The sequence below is a fragment of the Lissotriton vulgaris genome, chromosome 8 (genome assembly GCF_964263255.1).
Source record: "Lissotriton vulgaris chromosome 8, aLisVul1.2, whole genome shotgun sequence".
NCBI lineage: Eukaryota > Metazoa > Chordata > Amphibia > Caudata > Salamandridae > Lissotriton > Lissotriton vulgaris.
In genome coordinates this window covers 719,731,572-719,755,951 of record NC_141696.1, presented here as the reverse complement: position 1 = coordinate 719,755,951, position 24,380 = coordinate 719,731,572, and positions in this window count along the sequence as shown.

Genomic DNA, 24,380 nt, shown 5'->3' with positions numbered 1-24,380 from the left:
ATTTGCGCGCGATAACAAATATGGATAATACCTATCCAGTGGCCAGGCATTTTAAGGAGGTCCACGGAGCTAACAACAAAGGTTTATCCTATTATCTGATCAACTCTGTACCCCCAAATAGACGGGGAGGGGACAGAGAAAGTAGACTGCGCAAATTAGAAACAAGATACATCCTACTACTAGACTCCAAACAACGGCAGGGTCTCAATAATACGGAAGACTTATACAGATGTTTAGAATAAGTAATTTTTGAAATGAAACAAAGATGACACAAGTAAAAAGATAAAATAACATCAACTATGAGATTAACATGGGGCGTGGCTTAGCACGCAATGGAGATGGACGCACCCGGGTAGAGTTCCAGCTTAAGCTCCCCTACCCCGGGTCCTTTCTCTGTTCACAATTATCCTTTTGCCCGAAACTGCTGGCGGACCCACCCGCACTCATTCCCCGCCTGCAGCCTGAATTTGGTGAGAATCGGTGACGGGACTCCGCTCTGAGGACGCCAACAGCGTTGACGCCATCCTGCCCGCGACCCGGCTGGGAGGCCTCGCTGGGCAAGGCTGAGGCTTTTGGCGGGCTGCTAGGCCCTGGAGTGCGGCCTGCACCGGAGCTGGCGCGGATCTGCAGGGACGACTGGGCGATCCCCGTCGGTGCTGGACTTGACCCTACGCCTTAACGCGCCCGTGGCAGCGGCACCTGTGACCCCTGAGGGAGCGGAAGGAGGCGACGGAGAGCGGTGGAAGGCGGTGGCCCTGCCCGGCGGCAGACCTGAGGAGCTCCACGGGGGCGGGGGTGAGCGGGGGACTGACACCGGAGGTGCAGCGCCGAGGAGAAGACGACGCCCTTGGCTGTCCTCACCGCACACACCCAGGAGCAGGGACCCGCGCTGGAAGACACACTAGCCGCAAGGCACCTGGGGCCGGACACGCAACCCCCCGCACCCCCCTGGACCTGGGAGACACAACAGCCGCGAGGCACCTGGGGCTGGACACACAACCCCCCCCGCACCCCCCCTGGACCTGGGAGCCCCCCCCCCTGCACGCAGTACCCACTGAGGAGCCACAGACTGCTACAGGCGACGCCCGGACACGGGCGGGGACACTGGAGAGACGCTGTAGTTGCTGGGGGCGCCCACGCGCTCCCCCCCACGCTGGCGCCAAAAAACAGAAAACTTAAAGTCTATGGACTTCATGAGACGCAGGGGACGGACTGAAGAGCCCTCTCGCCTATCCTGAGGCAGGCCGCCGACGCGCTCCTGCTGCCCGCTGCTGAGCTGGACCTACGCGCCTGGACGCCCCAGGCCTCGCCTACCTAGCGGGCGCGGGCCGAGCTGCGGGCAGGCCCCACGACCCACCTGCAAGATACTCACCCCCTGAGACCTGGGGCAGCTGCCGCCGCAACGGAAGGTGCCCACTACACACCACCTGGAGGCCCGCGACTAAGACCCTTGCGTGGCTGCACAGACTACACCCCTCCACGCAGGGGTAGCCTGGAGCCTGCATAGATTATCCTCCCTCAACGACTACACGCTCCACGCTGCCGCCTCTCCTCCTCCTGATAGCGGGGATCGCTTGCACGCCCTGCTTGGCCCATGTCTGGAGGGGTGAGATCACGCTCTGGATTAGGGACTGCATCGACAAAGGGGAAGCAGACGAAATCGGCACCCAAGATGGACGCAGAGCAAGTGGCATCGAAACTAGACACTGTACTGGCAGCGATGGAAAGGATGGAAGAATCCCTCCAACAGATGCGCACTTCCCTGGAGACCAGGATCGATGGAGTGGCCATTGACCTGACCCACCTTAGAGCCGACCACAAAAAACTCCAAGACCGCACCACGACGCTGGAGAGTGTGGTGACAACCATCGAACCGAAGATAACCCAGGCAGATAAACACATACAAGATCTCCTAAACAGAGTGGAGTTTCTGGAAGACCGCGCTGAGGTTGCGGAAGAACGGGCGCGAAGGAACAACATCCGCCTGGTGGGCATTCCGGAGAAATGGGAAGGGACAGATCCTGCTTGCCGCGTAGAGGACTGGCTACGTGACCTGCTACCGGAAGACGCGCTCTCACCCCATTTCGTGGTGGAACGGGCCCAACGTGTTCCCACGAGACCGCTACCACCTGGCTCGAACCCCAGGCCATTCCTCCTCTGGGTACTCAACTACAGGGACCGCGATGCGATACTACGCGAGTCCAGGAAGCTGGGGGAAGTCAAAATAGACAATGCTACAGTGATGTTCTTTCCCGACTACACTGCGCAAGTACAAAGACAGAGACACTCATTCCTGGCAGTGAAGAGAGGCCTACGCCAAGCGGATCTCAAGTACTCACTGCTCTTCCCGGCCAAACTTAGAGTTGTCGCACAGGATAAGACACACTTCTTCACACGCCCGGAGGAAGCGGAGGCCTGGCTAGATGAAGGACAACCGGACGCACCTAGGAAGGCACAAGGAACCACCAACACGGAACGGACTCGAGGACCGAAAAGACGGCGCCGTCGCAGGACACCCTCATCCCCACGGAATCGAGAAGCAGCTACACACTCCCCACCCATGGACCAAATTCTACAGGGCCAACGAGACGCCCTACGCAAAGTGGTGGAAATCAGCAGCTCACCATCCCATTCGCCACACCCGAATGCCAGCCCGACCGCATCCCTGACGGACGACGAGGCGGTGTACGGCCTACCGGACACCCAGCGCTCCGAGGAGCTTCCAGAAGTCACGCCTCAGACAGCAGACCTTTTCGGCTAACCAGGGGGGCCAAACAACCGCTACGCCTCCGGAATGCAGCGTGGAAGCAGCTGGGCAGCTGTATAGCTGCCCACCCCTTCACAGGTAACCTGTGCGCCTATCTATGGACGCAGACTCCCCAGCCTGAGGGACCGGGAATGCACCAGACACTGTGAGTAATCTTTTGCTTTTTTACACCCGACCCGACCACTCACTGGCAAGAACCAGAGACAAGACTGCAGTGACGCATATACTTGCCGCTACTGCCCTAGCTAATGGAGAAAGGGGATCTCCCCCGGGGGCCCTACCCCCCACCACTGACACTTGGGGCAAGCCACTGACACTATGCCGAGCGGCGAGGCCTGGGCACCCGCCAGACAGCAACGGCCTCTTTACCCACTCGGGAGGGATGCTACACTCCCCACGAACCACACTGTAACTACTACTCTCACACGAATAAGTCACATGATACCCCCTAGAACTGTATAGTTTACGAGCTCATTAGAGCGTTTGGACGGCGACATGTTGTGGGTATTTTCGATTTTGTTGCCATGTTGAGGCCATATGTTTTCCCTCCCTTCCTTACCCCTCTGTACCACTGGAGATTACCAAGAGGGGTCCTCCTTAAACTTTTTCCACTGGAGATTGTTCCACAATGTGTTTAAGGCTGGGACACTGGATTTGGTGGGGAACTGCACGCGGAGCGTTGAAATGCGGGGGGATGGGAGATACCACACAACTGGTAGATATGGCTGAAATACGAATATGCACTTGGAACGTCAGGGGAATGCACACACCGGCCAGGCGCTACCAGATCTATTCATACCTGAAAAGACACAAGATAAACATAGCACTGCTCCAAGAATCGCACCTGAATAAGACAGAGGTACACCCACTACGCCGCAGATGGCGTGGCCAACTTTATGCCACGGACTACTCCTCATATGCTCGTGGCACACTTATATGGGTTCGACCTGGAACCCCCTGGACAGCCACCGATACCACCATAGACCAGGAGGGTAGATTCGTTGCTGTGCAGGTCAGACTGGATGGGCAACAGGTGGTTCTGGTATCCCTATACTCCCCTAATATAGATCAGGGAATTTTCCTGACGCGCCTCTCCACTGCAATGGCGACCTGGCACGCGATTCCATGGATACTGGGCGGGGACTACAATTGTACTCTTGACACGACACTGGACCGCTCCTCCCCACCCACACTTAATGCGCCCACACGGGCCGCCACAAAAGCATTGCTTGGGTGGGCTGCGCAGTGGGACCTCCATGATGTCTGGAGATCGCGCAACCCCGGAGCGCGGGTCTACTCCTATTACTCTGGCGCCCACGATCTACATGTCCGCCTTGACAAGTTCATGGCATCCACCACACTCCTACCCCTAGTAACAGATGCGCGATACATGGGCCGCACACACTCGGACCATAACCCACACTTTCTATCTCTATCCTGGGAACGCCCGCGCCCCCCTGTACCCACCTGGCGACTACAACCCGCGCTGCTGTTTGATGCGACTTTTCGCGATTCCCTCCTCACACGTACTGCCCAATACTTGGAGGAAAACGCAGACACAGCGTCCTCCCGCCAGGTAGAATGGGACGCTTTCAAGGTAGTGATCCGAGGCCACTGCTTGAGAACACAGGGACACATAGGGCACCAACTGGAAGGCGATCTAACTAGACTGGAATCTGACTTGCTTGACAGGGAGGAGGAGGCCGTTGGGGGGAATGCTGACTCGCTGCGGGAGGCGCAAGCGGAACATGCGCGACTACTGGAACGACTGCGCAACATTAATTACGCAGCACACTCGGCAAGGACACACCACCTGAATGACAGGCCCGGCAAACTCCTGGCCTTGCTGATATCACAGGAAAATCGCTCGACCCCTGTAACAGCTATACATGTGGAAGGAAAGGGCTTACTGTACACTCAGCGACACATTCACGATGCGTTCACCACCCACTATAAAGCACTATACCGCTCCCGACTATCAACCCCCTGCTCTGACATTAGTGGCTACCTTTCCCCCCTGCCGATGCCAAAACTCACACCTGCCCAGCAGACCGAATTGGGAGCCACGCTTGACCCAGACGAAATCCGAAAAGCTATATTTAACTTGTCCAACGGCAAATCCCCGGGACCGGACGGGCTCCCGGACGAATTCTGCAAGGCTAACTCTGACATCCTTGTCCCGGAACTCCTGAAAATGTACGTCGCTGCTGTGGAAGACGCGGCCTTACCCCCAACGCTAAATGAAGCCACTCTAATCTCTATCATTAAACCTGATAAAGACAGCACACGGATGGGTTCTTACCGTCCCCTAGCGCTACTGAATACGGACTACAAAATTCTGGCCTCCACACTAGCCCGCAGACCGGCTCCTCACATACCCCGTCTGGTTCACCAGGACCAGAATGGTTTTGTCCCGACGCGACACACCTCCCACAACATCCGCCGCCTCTTCCGGATACAGAAGTACGCTGTCCAGCGATGGCCCAGAGCAGGATGGCTGATATTGGACCTGGAAAAGGCCTTTGACTCGGTCGAGTGGCCGTACCTGAGAGTGGTTACTTAGAAGTGCCAGCTGGGGGATGACTACATAGCTATGGTGGGTGTCCTATATGATAGGCCAACAGTTCGGGTCCGCACAGGCGCACTGCTCTCGGACGCAATCCGAGTGCGGAGAGGCACTAGACAAGGCTGCCCCTTATCGCCCATACTGTTCTCACTATCCATGGAACCCCTAGCCACGACTCTCAGGACCCAGGGGTCTGAATGGGGGATACCACTGGCGGACGGCCTACATGCAGTATCACTCTATGCAGATGACTTACTACTGTACGTTAGAGACATAACTGATATCCCTGCCTCCCTCACTGACGTCTTCCGGACATTTGAGGAGATGTCGGGTCTGCGAGTCAACTGGGCTAAGTCCGGGGCCTATTCCTTCAGCCCGGACACACCCGAGTGCGACATCCGCCTGGGCGGAGGGAGATTACAATGGTACCCTACCACCTTTCGGTATCTAGGGATACGAATTTACCGGGACCCTTCAGACGTCCTGGAGGGGAATCTCCTGCGGACGATCGCCTCAATTAGGGCACAAATCAGCTTCTGGAACACCTTGCCCCTTAATGTTCCTAGCCGAATAGTGCTGACCAAAATGATTGTGCTGCCTAGGCTGTTGTACTACTTCGCCAATTTTCCCACGTATGTGCCCAACAATATTCCGAGACCTGGAGGTCCTGCTGCGCAGCCTCATCTGGAATTCGGGCTGCCCCCGAGTAGCACTGACCAAGCTGTATATGCCTACTGATTCGGGAGGCCTAGCGGTTCCCAACATGGAGTTGTACTACATCTCGGCACAACTGCAATGGGTGATGGGATGGCTAAGCAGCAACCATCTGGACGACACTACCTTGGACACCGCTGCCTGGACGCAAACCCAACTTTGCACACTGTTCCACCCGCTAACTAAGGCCCCCTGCCCCTCCCAGTTGCACCTCGCAGTAGCACGCAAGTGCTTCCTGAGATGTCTGAAACTCACCCGGGCAACGACACCATATGCCCCGATATTGCCCCTACTGGAAACTCCGGGCCCGACAGGTGTACTGACTGAGACACGCCTGACCGCCTGGATGCAAGCAGGTGTAGACACGCTTAGCGATCTGTATGCGGATGGTGAGCGGCTCCCTTTTGCGAATCTAGCAGCTGACACAGGCCTCCCAGCTGGCCAGTTCCTGTTACATGCGTCCCTCCTGCGTACGCTTACCGCCTCCTGGGGCGACATGACAGTGGAGCCACCGATGCACACCTTTATACAATACTTGCACGTTATGGGCAACGGCTCACACATCATACACTGGCTAGCGCAAGCCCTGCAGACACACTCACAACCATCAACGATGCCGCTATGGTAAAAATGGGCAGCAGACAGGGGCCGGGACTGGACTGACAAGGAATGGGAGTTGATTTTAGCCAGACCGACATACATTCCACGCAACCCCCGCTTTAAAATCATTCAATTCTACATTATAAACCGAGCTTACCTCACGCCCGACAAAATTAACAGATACTTCGCAACCACGACCGCTGCTTGTCAACGCTGCTCCCTACATGGGGCAGACCTCTTGCGCATGCTATGGCACTGCCCAGACATACGGCCATACTGGGACGACGTCACAGCGCTCCTCACACACAACACTGACGGGCTGATGCCCCGCACATGGGAGGCATGCATCCTGGGTCTATACAGACGCACGAAACTTAACAAAGTACAGGCGCGCTTTTGGGACATGGGTCTCATAACGGCGAAACGCCTACTTACTAAACATTGGAAAGCCACGGCCCCCCCACATATTCGACACTGGTACACCTCCTTCACCAACTTGGCGCGTGCGGAAAGCACGGTCCTCCTCCGGGAGGAAACGGCAGGGCTTCGAAAATTCCCCATCGCCCAGCTCTGGGACGACCTCCTTAAGACATTCCAGTGCGCCTGCCAGGAGCAAGGGATAACTTGAAGCAGCAAACCCTGTCGCCACTATGACGACGCAAACTAACGACCACAGTGACCATAGCTGCGTGTCTCCTCCCCCCCGTGTCCATTGCTTTGCATCATGGAACATCCTGCTGCACCTCGCCCCGCACCAGCTGACCCCCGACTGGAACACACACCGATCTCCGCCCTCCCCCCTCTCCCTCCCCTGACCTCACTTGCTTCCCCACTTACAGAGGTCTTTCTTTCCTACAGTTGTCTAGACATATGGGACAGTTCACTCACTGGTCAAGTTTCCCGACCAGACCCCCTCCCTTATTGCAGACGAAGATAACCATTGCATCATACAGCTGGCAAGAAGCGGCCCCTTACAGAACTCATAACGCCTGCCGACTGCTGAGCCGCGACAATGCCCAAGGACTGCAGTAAGATGCCGACTCGCACCGGAACCCCACCCACATTAGGACACGATCAGGATACACAGTACACCTATCATCACCCCCCAGTCTTTTACTTTGCGACCTCCTACTTGCAACACTGGAGAAACACATATATACCGCATTACCAGATATCCTGGTCTCCATACACAATGGCTGCAAGCAAGCCACGCCAAGCTTACCCGCTTGCTCCTATTCCTCAGTGAACTACACCGCCACACATCTTGCTGCACCCGCGTCGGCATTATGCACACACATTTGAACCACCACCTATCAACAGCTCCCCCACTACTGCCTAACCACAGCGGATACCCAGATCCTCAGGGGGGACTTGAGCGCTGAACACAACAGCACTAATGCTTGACTAACTCTGCAATGTTTATGTTCATAATAAAAGATAAAATGTAGACCTATCATTTATGCAACTGAATACCAGAATGTTGCACATACATGTATATGGATATCGCCGCCGGACCCCCGGGTTACCGGCTAAATGGCTGTGTCATTCAATTCAGGATCCACTTGACTATATATGGCCCGACCGGCCCTTGCATGCCACGGAATGCACAATGTATGGCAACAATGTTATGCACAATAAAGGTCTTCCAAAAAACAAAAAAAACAAAAAAAACTATGAGATTAACATGTCATTAATATACCAAAGAAAACTTTTAATACACAAAAGTATTTATTATATATTTGGACATATATTTTAGGATGGGATATTTGTATGATATTTTAACTTGTATATAGTATTTATTTATCATATTGATGTTAATTGACATATTGAATCTCATTATGAATTTTTTTGAATATAATTAATCTGTGACAAAAGTTGGATTTAAGTGACTGGTAGACGTATAAAATGTGTGACAAGTATAGAATATATGGAATCCAAAATATGGCTAGGAAGCCTTTAATGACCGTATATAATATACAGCAACATACAGAATTAAGATGAAATAATATGCTGTATATATACCAAATGTATTTTATCATTTTTTATCACAAAATGAATCTTATGATTCGGACACTGGCACTTTAGGGGTTATTTTTATCATTTTTTCTGCATTTAATTTTATCACACGTATATATATTTTTGAACTATCTCAGGAGAATTAAGAACATACTAAAATGGTATTTTACCACAATCGCCCCCTTCTTTTGCGAATTTGCACATACAGTCGAGTTTTCAGTTTGACAAATGGTATTTTACCTTTATTTGTCTATGCTTATATTTGCACAGTTAGGATATGAAATCTGTAGTACATGAGGTTTCAGGGATACAAAAAGTTTTTTACTTAGTAATTAATGAATTTCTTCCCTCGTTGTACTAGCATATGCTATTTTATGCATTAGGAATTGATTTCATATCGCGTTGATTTTAAATGTCTAAATGGGTATTTTACCGATATTTATTATGACATTTTTTAAACTCTACTGCACATTTGCACATTTGCGTATTTGCACTAATATGTAAATTTTGAGAATGAAATGTAAACAACAGCGATATGTTATAAAGAAGTATGTTTTTTATCTCCATTGGGATTGATGTCACGTGAGGGATTCGAAATGTGCACTTTCACTTTAAAAATGCCTTCCATTGGCCATTGCATTGTCGAGTGAACAAGCGGCGGGAGCCGCAAAACATTTCTTTGACTTTGGGCAAATAAAATAACGTAAGAAGGAATTTGGGTCCGTGTCCTCTCTTCTGGCTACATGCGCGATTGAGGCGTGTACTCTTGGGGCCCGATGTAGGTAGGCCGTTACCGATCGGTAACGGCCGAAAATACCGATTTTGGGCCCTTACCGATCGGTATACAGCCATCGAGATGTAGGGCAAATGAAAACGTCCAAATCGGTACAAATACCGAATCGGTATGACTACCGAATCGTAAATAATCCGATTCGGAAATACCCCGAATCGGAAATATAACGATTCGGTAACATACCGATTCGGATAAAAATACCAATTCGTTCCATGTACCGAATCGGTAGTGACACCGATTCGGAAAAAATCCGATTCGGTCCATGTACCGATTCGGTACTGACACCGAATCGGAAAAAAGCTGATTCGGTCCATGTACCGATTCGGTTGTGACACCGAATCGGAAAAAAGCCGATTCGGATAACCTACTGATTCGGTAGAATCACCGATTCGGAAAATCCCCGATTCGGACAGATAGGGAGATGTAGGGAAGCACAGAAATACCGATTTTGGCTCAAAATCGGTATTTCTAAATCGGTATTTACCATGGATTACAATCAGGTGGTAACCAACTCCAACCCATAAAAATAGACCCAAAATGCATTGCAACTTGCAGGATGGCTGCTTTTTATGTCATTGCAAGGCGGCTACGGCTACAGCAGGAAGGACAGAGGGAATGGCAAAGAGAGGAACAGGTCTACAGACAGAGGATCACCCTGTTCATGCTCACAGAGGCAGAGATCCTACAGAGGTACAGGCTGGACTCAGACACCATTCTGGAGCTCATCAGGGACCTCAAACCACTGTTGGACCACCCCACCCCAAGGGCACACGCCATCCCAGCGCACGTCCAGGTGCTATGCAGCCTACACCTGCTTGCGTCTGGCAGCTATCAAAGTGGAGTTGCAGCGGTAGGAGGGGTGACCCAGAGCAGCCTGTCAAGGTTCTTCCACACATTCCTTGACGCCATGATACACAGGATGGACCAATACATCTCTTTCCCTGCAACCCACGCAGAACTGGTACAAAGTAAAGCTGACTTCTACCAGATGGCACAATTTCCCCAAATCATTGGTTGCATAGATGGCACGCACATTCCGATTTGCCCCCCAGCTGACACAGAATACATATACCGCAATAGGAAGTCTACGCACACCATCAATGTTCAGGTGATCTGCAATGCGAAGTGCACCATCACAGACCTGGTAGCAAAATTCCCAGGGAGTACCCACGACTCCTACATATTTCAACAGAGCGGCATCTATGCACGGCTGATGGCTGGCGAATTTGGTGAAGGATACCTCCTAGGTGAGACACATCATCAGACCCCCATAACACAAAGTAGCTAAGTGTAATACATGTATGCATGTGAGTAATGTTACCCCTTTTCCTTCTAGGCGACAGTGCATATGCCCTCCGCTCATTCATACTCACCCCCTACCTCAACCCCTCCACACCCAGCCAAAGGAGGTATAACCGGGCCCACAAAAGCACAAGGAATGTAGTTGAACGGACCTTTGGCATCTGGAAAAGCAGATTCAGATGCCTGCACAAGAGTGGAGGTGCAAGGCAGTATACCCCCTTCACCTGCTGCAAGATCATAGCTGTCTGTGCAATGTTGCACAACCTTGCGGTGAAGAAGGGCACTGAGGTGGAGTTGTCTGACTACGAGGACCATGACGACGACGTTGCTGTGCCACAAACTCAACCTGCTGGGGTGTCTACGCCAAGTGATGGCAGATACAGACGTGAGGAGATTACAGAAAACTATTTCTGAGTGAGTACAGATGGACAGACAGGTAAATGGTTGTGAGGAAAAGAAAATTTTAATAATGTTGCAACACCGTTACTGCACTGATGTGCAACAAAAGAAAATGTTAATGTAAAGAAAATCAATGTCAAAGGTCCGGGTTGCCTCACCCGCCCTGGCAAGCCTACTTTTTGCTGCGCTTAGCAGCCCCACGGGGGTGTGTCTCTCCCCCTTCCGCATGTCCAGCAGCTTCAGCAGAGCGCCTGGTGCTCCGGCGCGGCTCCGACACAGCGCTGGCCGGGCTGCTTCGGCTGCTGCTGTCCCCAGTCTCCCCCAGGTCCAGGGCTGGATTGGCAACAGTGTTGGAAATAATCATTGCCTCCATGGCTGTTGTTATGCGGGCCATGCCCCTGGTGACCTCAGCGGTGTTCTGTGTCAAGCTCGCCTCCATATTAGCCCCACGTTGGCACAGTTGCGCGGTAGCAGCAGCAAGGCGGCTAATCAATCTGTTGTGCATGCGGGCATCCCGCCGGCGAGAGTGCTCGTGCTCGTCGAGTTTGTTGCATAGCTGTGTGACGGCTGTGGTCAGACGGCCAAGACCTGCAGCAACTTCCTTATTTGTATCGACGAAAGCCTTAAACCCTTGCGCCATCTCTCCCATTTGCAGGTTGTGCTGGCGAAGCTGGCGCTGGCAGGCCATGATGGATTTCGCCTGCATGCGCTGTATCTTCACCATGCTGCCCTCCAGCCCCTGAAAGACGCTGCCCTCCCGTGCCGGAAGTGCAGTGCTGGAAACTGTACGCCTCCGGGAACTGCTGCTGCCCTGCTGTGTGGGCTGGGGTGCCACTGTTGTTGTTGTGGTGGTGGCTGGGGCCTGACATGCTGCTCCCTGGATAGGGTTCAGTGGAGCCACAACAATACTCCTGCCAGGAGATGTGGTAGGTGCAGGGTGGGCCGTTGTTGGTGAGTTCTCAGGGGAGAACAGCAATGGGGGTGTGCCAGACATTTGGGGCGAGTGAAGAAAAGTGAAGTCAAGTCCTAGGTCTCCCTCATTTCCCTGGCCAATGGTGTTGTCCTCCTCCTCCTCCTCCTCCAGGGCAGCCTGACTAGTGCTTGGCCCTGCCACCGCACTGGAAGTTGTTGCTGGTGCTGGTGCCTCTGTTGCTTCTGCTCCTCCGCCTGATGGTGCCCCTAGGTATAAAGAAGCATTTGTGAATTGAGTGCCGATGTATTACAGTCACTACAATTAAAGCATTGCACATGTCCTTGCATATACTTTGAATCTGTTCCACTGTCTCATATATTGTGGTTCTGCACTGCCATATATTGCCTACTTCTGCTGACTACATTTACCATGAAGCATTTCTCTTGTATGTTGGTAGCAGTACTGGGCTGGGGTTTGGCTGTGCATTGTGTCTAAAGGGGAGGTGACTGGTAGGGTGTGTCATGATGTGCAAGCTTCTTACCTTTAGCTGTAGCTCTGGCTGAGCTATCCAGGTTCCCGATTCCAGACACACTCTCCCTCTCGATGGTGCTGGACACCAGTTCCTCCAGCTCAGTGAGGGGTGGCGCCGGGTTCCTGCCTCCACCAGTCAGTCCAGCTTGCCTCTGCAGCTCTGCCATTTTGCGTTTAGTTAGGCTGCGGATCTCATAAAATCTTTTTTTAGGTCATCAAGGCTCCTGGGGGTAACACCAACTGAGTTAACCTTCTCAGCAATCTCACTCCAGAGCCTCCTCTTTGTGCTGTCCGGTACAGTGAGGGACAGCCTCCCAAAGAGCTGCCTGTGCACCCTCACCACCTCCTCCACCAACACCTGCAGCTCCATGGTACTACATTTGGGTTTTCTCTTGTGGCCAGCCTTCTGGCTCTCACTGCTGCTAGCCATCTTTCTCTCACAGTGCTTTGGCTCCTGCTTCCACTGCTGCTCACTGTGAATGTTCAGCTCAGGCTGCCTCTCCAGAAAGTTCTTAATGAGCTGCACCTGCCTGGGTAGCCACTCCCTGCTTGGGTGGGAGAGGGTGGATCCACCTCATTGGCTGTTTCGGATTTTACCAATTCGGATTTTACCGATTCGGATTTTATCGAATCGGTTTTTACCGATTCGGATTGTTCAATGCATTCCTATGGGCATTTTGGCCATGGGGGTGTATTTCGATCTCCAATTCGGTAATTGCCGAATCGGTATTTGCCGAATCGGCAAATTCCGATTCGGTGGTAGCCGATTCGGTACTTTCCGATTCGGTCCATGCCGATTCGGTACGTATCCAATCCCTATACCGAATCGGTATTTTTTCGGGTTTTTTTTCCTACATCTCGTTTTCCGATTTCAGAATACCGATTCGGTGCGCTTCGGTATTTTGAAATCGTAAAAAGCGATTTACCTACATCGGGCCCTAGGTTTCTCAGGATTTCGTTATATATATATATATATATATATATGTATATTCACTGAAAAAACCATAGGTTTGACACCAGTTATAGTTAGCTGGAAATTTTACTGACATAAAACCATTGAAATTCCCACGTTATAGTTAGTTGGACTCACTATAACTTGCGTGCCTGCAATGCACTGCTGATGACGTCACATAATACATCACTCATGACATGGTCAGTGACATCACTCATGTTACTATATGTTACTATGCGCATCTTTATACACACACACATTTTACAGTCCGATTAAATCCTGTAGTAGGTAGCAGAGCGTGAAGGAAAGCTCTGTAAGCTTCTGGAGAACTTTGCCGATTTCAGCCCTTACTCATTCAGAGCCCCGGCCTCTGCCAGCCAGTGATTACATTTTCTCCAGCTGTGCATATTCAGCGCCATGCTCAGCAGGTTTAAAGGGTTTAATCCTGAAGCCTTTGACAATATTTTACATGGCAGCCTGACCGTGGGGAGATGCACCATCGTTAGCTGGCAGAGACAAGGAAAGCCAGCTAAGTGAGGCTTCAGGATTAAACCCTTTATACCTGCTGAGCACGGCGCTGAATATGCTAATTAAGTCTGCCTGAATGAAAAACAACCTACCAAGGTAATAATATGATCTAAAAGGTGAAAAAACATTGAATTACCATCTGACTCTCGCACTGAGAACTAAATGTCCCATCATGCACCATAATGCCTTGAACTGTGCCATATATCATTGGAGGGAGGTGCAAGAATGAAAATAAACCGGAAATGGTATGCAAGGCTCACAGATTTTTTCGTTCACAGCCCCAGAAGAAGAGGTTTCTACCTTGAAACGCGTTGGGCAAAAACGAAAAATTATGTGAAGTAAGGAGGGAGGCTGCATCACACATGAGTGCCGTCGAGTGATCTCCCAAGCTGCAAGGCCATTGTTTGACAATATTTTACACGGCAGCCTGACTGTGGGGAGATGCACCATCGTTAGCTGGCAGAGACAAGGAAAGCCAGCTAAGTGAGGCTTCAGGATTAAACCCTTTAAACCTGCTGAGCACGGCGCTGAATATGCTAATTAAGTCTGCCTGAATGAAAAACAACCTATGAAGGTAATAATATGATCTAAAAGGTGAAAAAACATTGAATTACCATCTGACTCTCGCACTGAGAACTAAATGTCCCATCATGCGCCATAATGCCTTGAACTGTGCCATATATCATTGGAGGGAGGTGCAAGAATGAAATAAAACCGGAAATGGTATGCGAGGCACACAGATTTTTTCATTCATAGCCCCAGAAGAAGAGGTTTCTACCTTGAAACGCGTTGGGCAAAAACGAAAAATTATGTGAAGTAAGGAGGGAGGCAGCATCACACATGAGCGCCGTCCAGTGATCTCCCAAGCTGCAAGGCCATTGTTTGACAATATTTTACACGGCAGCCTGACCGTGGGGAGATGCACCATCGTTAGCTGGCAGAGACAAGGAAAGTCAGCTAAGTGAGGCTTCAGGATTAAACCCTTTAAACCTGCTGAGCACGGCGCTGAATATGCTAATTAAGTCTGCCTGAATGAAAAACAACCTACGAAGGTAATAATATGATCTAAAAGGTGAAAAAACATTGAATTACCATCTGACTCTCGCACTGAGAACTAAATGTCCCATCATGCACCATAATGCCTTGAACTGTGCCATATATCATTGGAGGGAGGTGCAAGAATGAAATAAAACCGGAAATGGTATGCGAGGCACACAGATTTTTTCATTCATAGCCCCAGAAGAAGAGGTTTCTACCTTGAAACGCGTTGGGCAAAAACGAAAGTTTATGTGAAGTAAGGAGGGAGGCTGCATCACACATGAGCGCCGTCCAGTGATCTCCCAAGCTGCAAGGCCATTGTTTGACAATATTTTACACGGCAGCCTGACCGTAGGGAGATGCACCATCGTTAGCTGGCAGAGACAAGGAAAGTCAGCTAAGTGAGGCTTCAGGTTTAAACCCTTTAAACCTGCTGAGCACGGCGCTGAATATGCTAATTAAGTCTGCCTGAATGAAAAACAACCTACGAAGGTAATAATATGATCTAAAAGGTGAAAAATTATTGAATTACCATCTGACTCTCGCACTGAGAACTAAATGTCCCATCATGCACCATAATGCCTTGAACTGTGCCATATATCATTGGAGGGAGGTGCAAGAATTAAATAAAACCGGAAATGGTATGCGAGGCACACAGATTTTTTCATTCATAGCCCCAGAAGAAGAGGTTTCTACCTTGAAACGCGTTGGGCAAAAACGAAAGTTTATGTGAAGTAAGGAGGGAGGCTGCATCACACATGAGCGCCGTCCAGTGATCTCCCAAGCTGCAAGGCCATTGTTTGACAATATTTTACACGGCAGCCTGACCGTAGGGAGATGCACCATCGTTAGCTGGCAGAGACAAGGAAAGTCAGCTAAGTGAGGCTTCAGGATTAAACCCTTTAAACCTGCTGAGCACGGCGCTGAATATGCTAATTAAGTCTGCCTGAATGAAAAACAACCTACGAAGGTAATAATATGATCTAAAAGGTGAAAAAACATTGAATTACCATCTGACTCTCGCACTGAGAACTAAATGTCCCATCATGCACCATAATGCCTTGAACTGTGCCATATATCATTGGAGGGGGGTGCAAGAATGAAATAAAACCGGAAATGGTATGCGAGGCTCACAGATTTTTTCATTCGCAGCCCCAGAAGAAGAGGTTTCTACCTTGAAACGCGTTGGGCAAAAACGAAAAATTATGTGAAGTAAGGAGGGAGACTGCATCACACATGAGCGCCGTTGAGTGATCTCCAAAGCTGCAAGGCCATTGTTTGACTATATATATATATATATATATATATATATATATATATATATATATATATATATATATATATATATATATATATATATATATATATATATATATATATATATATATTCACTGAAAAAACCATAGGTTTCACACCAGTTATAGTTAGGTGGAAATTTTACTCGCATAAAACCATTGAAATTCCCACGTTATAGTTAGTTGGACTCACTATAACTTGCGCATGCAATGCACTGCTGATGACGTCACATATTACATCACTCATGACATGGTCAGTGACATCACTCATGACATCACTGAGGACATCTCAAATGACATCACTGATGACAACATCCTTGTGACAAAGTGGCAGACCTCCTATCAGCATAAAATAACCTTTGACACACACATTCAAAAATAGAAACTAACATTTTCTTAAAAAAGGAGAAACCAATACCAAGTTATAGTGAGTCCAACTAACTATAACGTGGGAATTTCAATGGTTTTATGCGAGTAAAATTTCCACCTAACTATAACTGGTGTGAAACCTATGATTTTTTCAGTGAATTTAATAGGTTTTTTAAATGCTAATTCCTAACTATAACATATATATAACATTTCTATGGCAAAATGAAACCCCTCATTTTGTTCCTTCTCAAATTAAATGTATTACGTGTTACCACTTTATTCCAATCAAGATGACTTCAGGTGTGCCATACTTTTGTCATAAGTAAGACTGTTAGCGTTCTAGTTGTTCTTTAGAACACTCTGGGACATTCTGTCATTGGGCTATAGTTGGGCTACATCTGGCTGATATTTGGGCTACATTTGGGCTCTTTTGTCTCTGGTGGCCATCTTGGGAGACTGCATATCAGAACTTTTTTAATGAACTATAAGAGGATTTGAGAAGTCACTCAAAATGTGCCCTAATTTTTCTTTCTTCAGCACTAATCATAATTTCTATGGCAAAATGAACCCCCTCATTTTGTTCCTTTGCAAATTAAATGTTTTAAGTGTTAACACTTTATTCCAATCAAGATGACTTCAGGTGTGCCATACTTTTGTCATAAGTAAGACTGTTAGTGCTCTAGTTGTTCTTTAGAAGACTCTGGGACATTCTGTCATTGGGCTATAGTTGGGCTACATCTGGCTGATATGTGGGCTACATTTGTTTTTTTTTATCTCTGGTGGCCATCATTGGGCTACATTGGGCTGCATTGGGCTACATTTGGGCTCTGACATATATATAGGTCATGTAGCCCAATATATATTTTTTCAAAGTTAATTTTCGTAAAAACCACTGGAGCACATACCTTGAGACATAGCAAAGGCACATCGGGCTACCAGTCCCTACAATTTTGCCAAGATTAGTGGAAATCCATTCAGCCGTTCGGGCTAAAAGTGAGGTCGACATAGGGAAAACACGTTTTGGGATATATATATATATTACCTACTGGCGGTCACCAGTGGGTATATATAGTTAGGATTTTTTCTCTATGGAACTTTTGAAATTTTTATGTCTAATAACTTTGGCGTTTGTGGACGGAATCGGCTGAAATTTTCAGGAAAATGGCACGTTTTGTTTCTGATCAGCCCCTGAAAATTTGGGGGGGTTTCGTCAAGGGGGGGCCGAGAAAGGGGGGTCCCAAAACGCGTTTTTCCCATTCATTTTTCCATAGGGCGTTTGGCCTCACTTTTAGCTCGAACGGCTGAATGGATTTGCACGAAACTTGGAAAAATTGTAGGGACTGTTAGCTCGATGTGCCTTTGCTGGGTCTCAATATATGTGCTCCAGTGGATTTTGAGAAATTAACATTTTAAAAAACAGATATATCTGTGACAGCGTCCCGGGTAGCGCTCCGGTTCGCGAACTTTTCGCGTTACGGAGCTTTGCAAAGCGAAGCTGATTGGCTCTCCGGTGTCTGTCAACATTCTAAACAGTCCGGTGCGGCCGCCATCTTGTCTCTCGGTAGGATCGAGAGACAAGAAGAGGAGAAAAATGAAGGGGGAATTTAATGAAAGGGGGCAAGGTAGACCTCTCTTGACCCCCTAGGAATGATGTTGGGGTTATTAAAGGGTCCCGTGGGGCAAATAAAAAAAATTGATTTTTTGCGGTAGAAGCGCTTTCCGGTTCGCGAACCGGGTAGCGAACCGGGACGCGAAACGGGAATTCGCCATTTTGTGTTTCGTTTTAATTAAATTACAAGATGGAGGAAAAACAATGTGATAAATGGGTATAAGGGGGTACGGGAGACGTATCCTGACCCCCTATGTTTTCTGAGGGTGGTTGAGGAGGCTCATATATGTTGATACTTGTCTTCCAGCGGCTGCGCGTGAGCGTTTTTTTTTTTTTTTTTTTGCTGCGTGACGTCTGTTAACGTTCGATTCGAAGGAAATCAGGAAGTGTTGACCGCCATTTTGACACTGCGAGTAAATATATTGTTAAAAATAATTGTTATAAATTAATCCGTATTGATGAACATTGTCTGCGCCATCTTGCTTTTTTTCCAATGGCACACTTTTGTGGTGCACGGCAGGCATTTTAGATGCCTTGACCAGACCCACTCTCTGCACGCCGCCGATCGTGACGTCTGTTAACGTTCGATTCGAAGGAAATCAGGAAGTGTTGACCGCCATTTTGACACTGCGAGTAAATACATTGTTAAAAATAATTGTTATAAATTAATTCGTATTGATAAACATTGTCTGCGCCATCTTGCTTTTTTTCCAATGCCACACTTTTGTCGTGCACGGCAGCCATTTTAGATGCCTTGACCAGACCCACTCTCTGCATGCCGCCGATCCTCAGCATGGCTCTCCACCCTCGCAAGCATCTCCCCCATGCACTGGTCACCCACGCTCTCTCTCTCATGCATGGGCCATAAACCTCCTCCCATATGCGCTGCTCTTCCCTGAGAATCACACCCGGTGCTGAGGAAAATTCAGCCCAGATTACAACCGATGCCCAGGCTGCTGGCACAAGACGCCACTTAGTTCCCATCTTGAACGGTTACCAAATAAAGAGACAGGCGCTGGAAGCAGGAACACAAGAACAGAGTTTTATTTTTCATGAGGGTCACGCAGAGGGAGAGGGCTTTATGGTCGATGCATGAGTTGTGTGCGCGGGAGGGGTGCTGGGGGTTTAACAAACGGGCAGAGAGGCCATGGTCCCTAAAAATGGCTGTCGTTTGCGTGCGTGCATAGGTCTATGCTGGCGGGATAATGCTGTCAGTGTTTCGCGGTATTCGTTCTGTTTACAGCAAGGGGTATGGTGAACACAAATGAACGCCGCTTATGTACATATACATTGCCATTTTCAATAGTCGCCGCTTTTTAACATAAGTTACAACAAACCTGGACCATTCATATTTGCAATGTTTCTGCGTACTATACTTTTTAACCCTTAACTAATCGAGCTGGTTCATTTCACCTGCTTTTTTTTTTTTTTTTTTTATATATCGGAAACAGTGGCCATTTATTCGAAACTTACCAATCTACGCGTTACAACTACGTTTGCTTTTTCAAAAACCTTTAATAAAAATGTTGGTGCACAAATACGGGCCTACAACCCCGTGGGCCGGCCACGGAGCAGGCTGGAACTGTAAATGGGGGGGGGGGGGTATTTATTTGTGGAAAACATAACAGAGTCAGTGGTCGTTGATTTCATAGTAAAAAGTGCGACAAGTGCAACAAAATCATATCGATAATTCATTGTGAGCAAGTACCAAAAGTGTCGACAATTCGAACCTTCAATAAATACAGTAATCAATGATGCATTAGAACTTAATATCAATTCATTGTCCGAACGTGTAATCAGTACCCGTCCCATGTCAATTCATTGTTCGAACATATAATCAATACCCATCCCGGATCAATTCATTGTCCGAACATATAATCAGTCTTATCCCATATCAATTCATGTGCTAAAAACTGCATACATATCTCATGATATCAAGGCTGAGCAATCGGGGCACAACAAGGAGTTGAGAGTTTCATTTGTATCGGCGCCATTTTGGGTGAGGTCAGGAAGGTCCAAGTATAGTCAAAATGTCTCCACCAACTCGTGGTTGGACCGGGACCTCTTTCGGCAGTCCAAAAGTTTTCGTTGAAGGGTAGCAGAGGGGCCTGGCGACATGACCCATCAGTCAAAGTTGGGTGGGAGGCAACAATCTCTCCTACCGGGTCATACTGGTGTCCCACCGGAACTGATCAAGTTGGTAGTCTTGCAGGATTTTGGTCATTTCAAGACTGAGGCCGGCGCCAGCATGAGCGCGCCGACGTCCCGCGGCTACGTCGTGGTCGTTCCGTGGGGGATCATGGCAGTCATTCCCCATCGGGGGTGTCTGCGGGGGTCGGGGGTCCCCGTGGCTCTTATAAAATCTTCAAAGTCGAGGAGAACGTTTCTGGACGCAGGACTCATTTTCTAGCTGAACTCAGAAGCGCTGTTGCACCGCAACAGTGGACGAGACCCCCGCTGGGTGAGCGGAGCATCATTGCCTCGCAATAGTGGACGAGACCTTTTGTTGGGTGAGTGGAGCGTTGGGGGTGCAGCTGAGGGGCCCCCACCTGGGGGGGTGGGAGAGGCTCATTCGCGCCGCCGCTCCCTCCCAGCGCACCCCACGCCGACACCTGGCGTTGATATCCGTGATGTCCGGACCAGGCGATAAGAGGGGGGGGGGTCGGAGGCAGAGGCAAGACATCCCCCCCGTGGCCTGCAGGGCGCCGCTTCAGGACCGAACGGGGAGCTCATACCAAGCCGGGGCCAGACCAGGAGATACGAGGGGAGGGGGGGGTCGGTGGCATGTGCAAGACATCCCCCCGTTGTCGTAGCCATTATTGAAAAAAGAAGAGGATGGGACAATGGATCCCGTCGGCCTCGGCTCCTCTCCTGGCCCACCTTACGCGACGACCTCCCCGGCTGACGGCTGCCAGCAGGACTCGCCCTACACGTGCCGAAGGCCTCGTCTTCCGGATGGGCGTAGCCGCGAACCTGTTGCACTTCGGGAGTTTCCGGAATGGGGGTAGGTATCTGCTGATTTGTATCTATTTCATGTTACCGTTATTGGGCGTGGCGGGCGGTGGGACAGACATGCTTGGAGCAGTGGGGGGGTGGCGGAGCCTAGCTACCTCGTGGCTGCCGTAACGTCAAGCTTGGCTTCTCTCACCACTTTCATGTTTCTTATTTCTAGCGAAGTCAAAAACTCATCAGTGGCCTACTGATTTTGTTCGATTTCTTTCCCTTCCTTTTCAAGTGTGTTTCATGCTAAAGTTTCTGTTTAACAGGATACAGGGATTACTTCGTATTTTACATATGTCTTCTTTATTAGGGGTACCCTGCGGTTGAGCCTGATGATGTGCCTCTAATAAATGGTCCGGGTGGAACTAGTTTATCAATCAGTGGGGAGTAGATGGGCATGACAGATTACAACGGGGGACAAAGGTCCGCATTACCCACCCTTCACTACTTGCAAAGACTAGACAGAATATTTCTATTCCACGTTATTTGCAAACAGAGAATACCTCGAAAGAACTATTCCTTGAACAATAAATGTCCAGCCAATCAATCAATCAGTGGGGAGAAAAACAGGCATGACGGATTACAACGGGGGACAAAAGTCCGCATTACCTATCCTTCAATATCTGCAAAGGGAGACAGAATATTCCTATTCTTCTCTGTTTGTAGACAGGTAATATCTCAAAGAGCAATAATCGATAAAAAATTAGTAGGATTATAACACTTTAATAACTTATAAATATATACATCGCAACAAAAACAGTAAACACCTTAAAACATTTTTTATTAAAACAGAAGCAACAATGACAACTAACAGTAGTGATATCCTGGGCGGGTGATGGAACTGGGATTGTTAATGGAAAAACATCTACAGAGAAAGCTATTGGTGAATTATACTTCTCCGGAAATTTAAAACTCACAAATGTTTCATTTGTGTAATCGTTTCATAAACATGTACATTAAAAAACTAAATACGCTCCACTGTTTTAGAAAATCTTTACAGCTTGCTAGATCACCCTTTAAAGTTACAACTACGAAAACCTACTTACTTTAGCTGTTAAATTCGGCTTCAAATGTAAAGCATAAGTTCAAGCTAGCATATCATATGTCTAAAAGGTTTAACATAATTGATATGCAAATTTAAATACTACCCTTTCTTAATGGTGACACCTTATCTCTCCTATATCCCACAATTTCCATGAGCAAAGCAAAAGAAATTCTGAGGCCCTGAAGAAATAAGGCTTACTGTGGGGTTCAACTCAATCTGGTGTTTGGGAGATTCCATGTTTTAGGGTGATATTCTAAGACAGGGTGCAAGCACCAGAAGAATTTTAGCCTAGTTCATCACCTTGGAGAATGAGGGTCTGGGAAAATATCTAATCTGGTGAAGAACCATCCCTTCTTTAAACCCCATGGTGACCAACTATAGTTTATTCTCTATTTCATTCCCTTGCCATAACAAAATAAAAGTCTTGGGTTATTTATGGAAGGGAATACTTTTTGTTTCTTCCAATTTTTAAAAGAAAAGAGGAGGGGGGGCAGCGTTCAAAGCACATCAGCGTGCATAAATACGAAAATGTTTTTACTTACCACGTACTTGACATTTTACAGCTTTTCATATTTGCTATTAAAAAACCATTGAAATTCACTGAAAAAAAGATAGGTTATAGACCATATATAGTTAGGAATTAGTATTTACAAAACCTTAATTTACTCGCACAAAACCATAGAAATTCGCATATATAGTTAGTTGCAATGACTATATATCGCGCACCCGCAATCCACTGCTGATGATGTCACATATTACATCATTCATGACATGGTCAGTGACATCACTGATGACATCACTGATGACATCATCCAGTGACTGTGTGTTTAAATATGTCTTACATATTGAAGAATGAGTGGATGTATAAGTGTCTGGATGAAGAATTTAGTAGGTGCATGACTGACTGTATGAGAGAGTGATTAAATGTGTCTCACTGAGTGCATGGGTTAGTGACTAAACTGTCTTAATTTGTGCATCATTATGTCTGTTGTTCTGTAAACTGCTGAATGTGTTAATCAGTAGCTATATGAGTAACTATATGGGATATTCATTGGTTGCCCAAGTATTTGTATGGGAGACTGAGTATGTGTATGAGTGGCTGGGAGGTGTATGACTCTGTGCAAAGATGTGTGAGCAGTTGATTCACTAGATGTATGGGTTCAAAAGTGCATGTGGAAACAGCTGCATGGGCGGTTGACTGTGTGCATGAGTGTATTGGTGAGTGAATGGATATCTCAGTGCTACATGTCAAAGTAAGTACATATGTAAAACACAGTCCATGTGAGAGTTGACATATATAAATAACTGAGCATAAGAGCCAGTGAATGTGAGAGTGGCTTTATGAATCATTGTGAACTTGTATGAGAGATTGTATAAGAGAGTAAATATGTGTTAGAATATGTTTGAATTAGTAAGGTGTGTATAACTGTATAGTTGAGGAAATGGAGGTGTGATTGATACTTTGCATGACTGACTAGGTGTGTGAGTAACTCCATGGATGAGTGACAGTCTGTGAGTGTCTGTTTACACTGAGTGGATCTACGGTTATATTAGAGTCTGAAGAGCTTCATCGTATTATCACATGAATGATGTCATCAGTGATGTCATCAGTGATGTCATTTAAGATGTCATCAGTGATGTCATCAGTGATGTCATTTGAGATGTCATCAGTGATGTCATGTGAGATGTCATCAGTGATGTCACTGACCATGTCATGAATGATGTAATATGTGACATCATCAGCAGTGGATTGCGGGTGCGCGATATATAGTTATTGCAACTAACTATATATGCGAATTTCGATGGTTTTGTGCGAGTAAATTAAGGTTTTGTAAATGCTAATTCCTAACTATGTATGGTCTATAACCTATGTTTTTTTCAGTGAATATATATATACATATATAGAGAGAGAGAAGAGAGAGAGAGAGAGAGAGAGAGAGAGA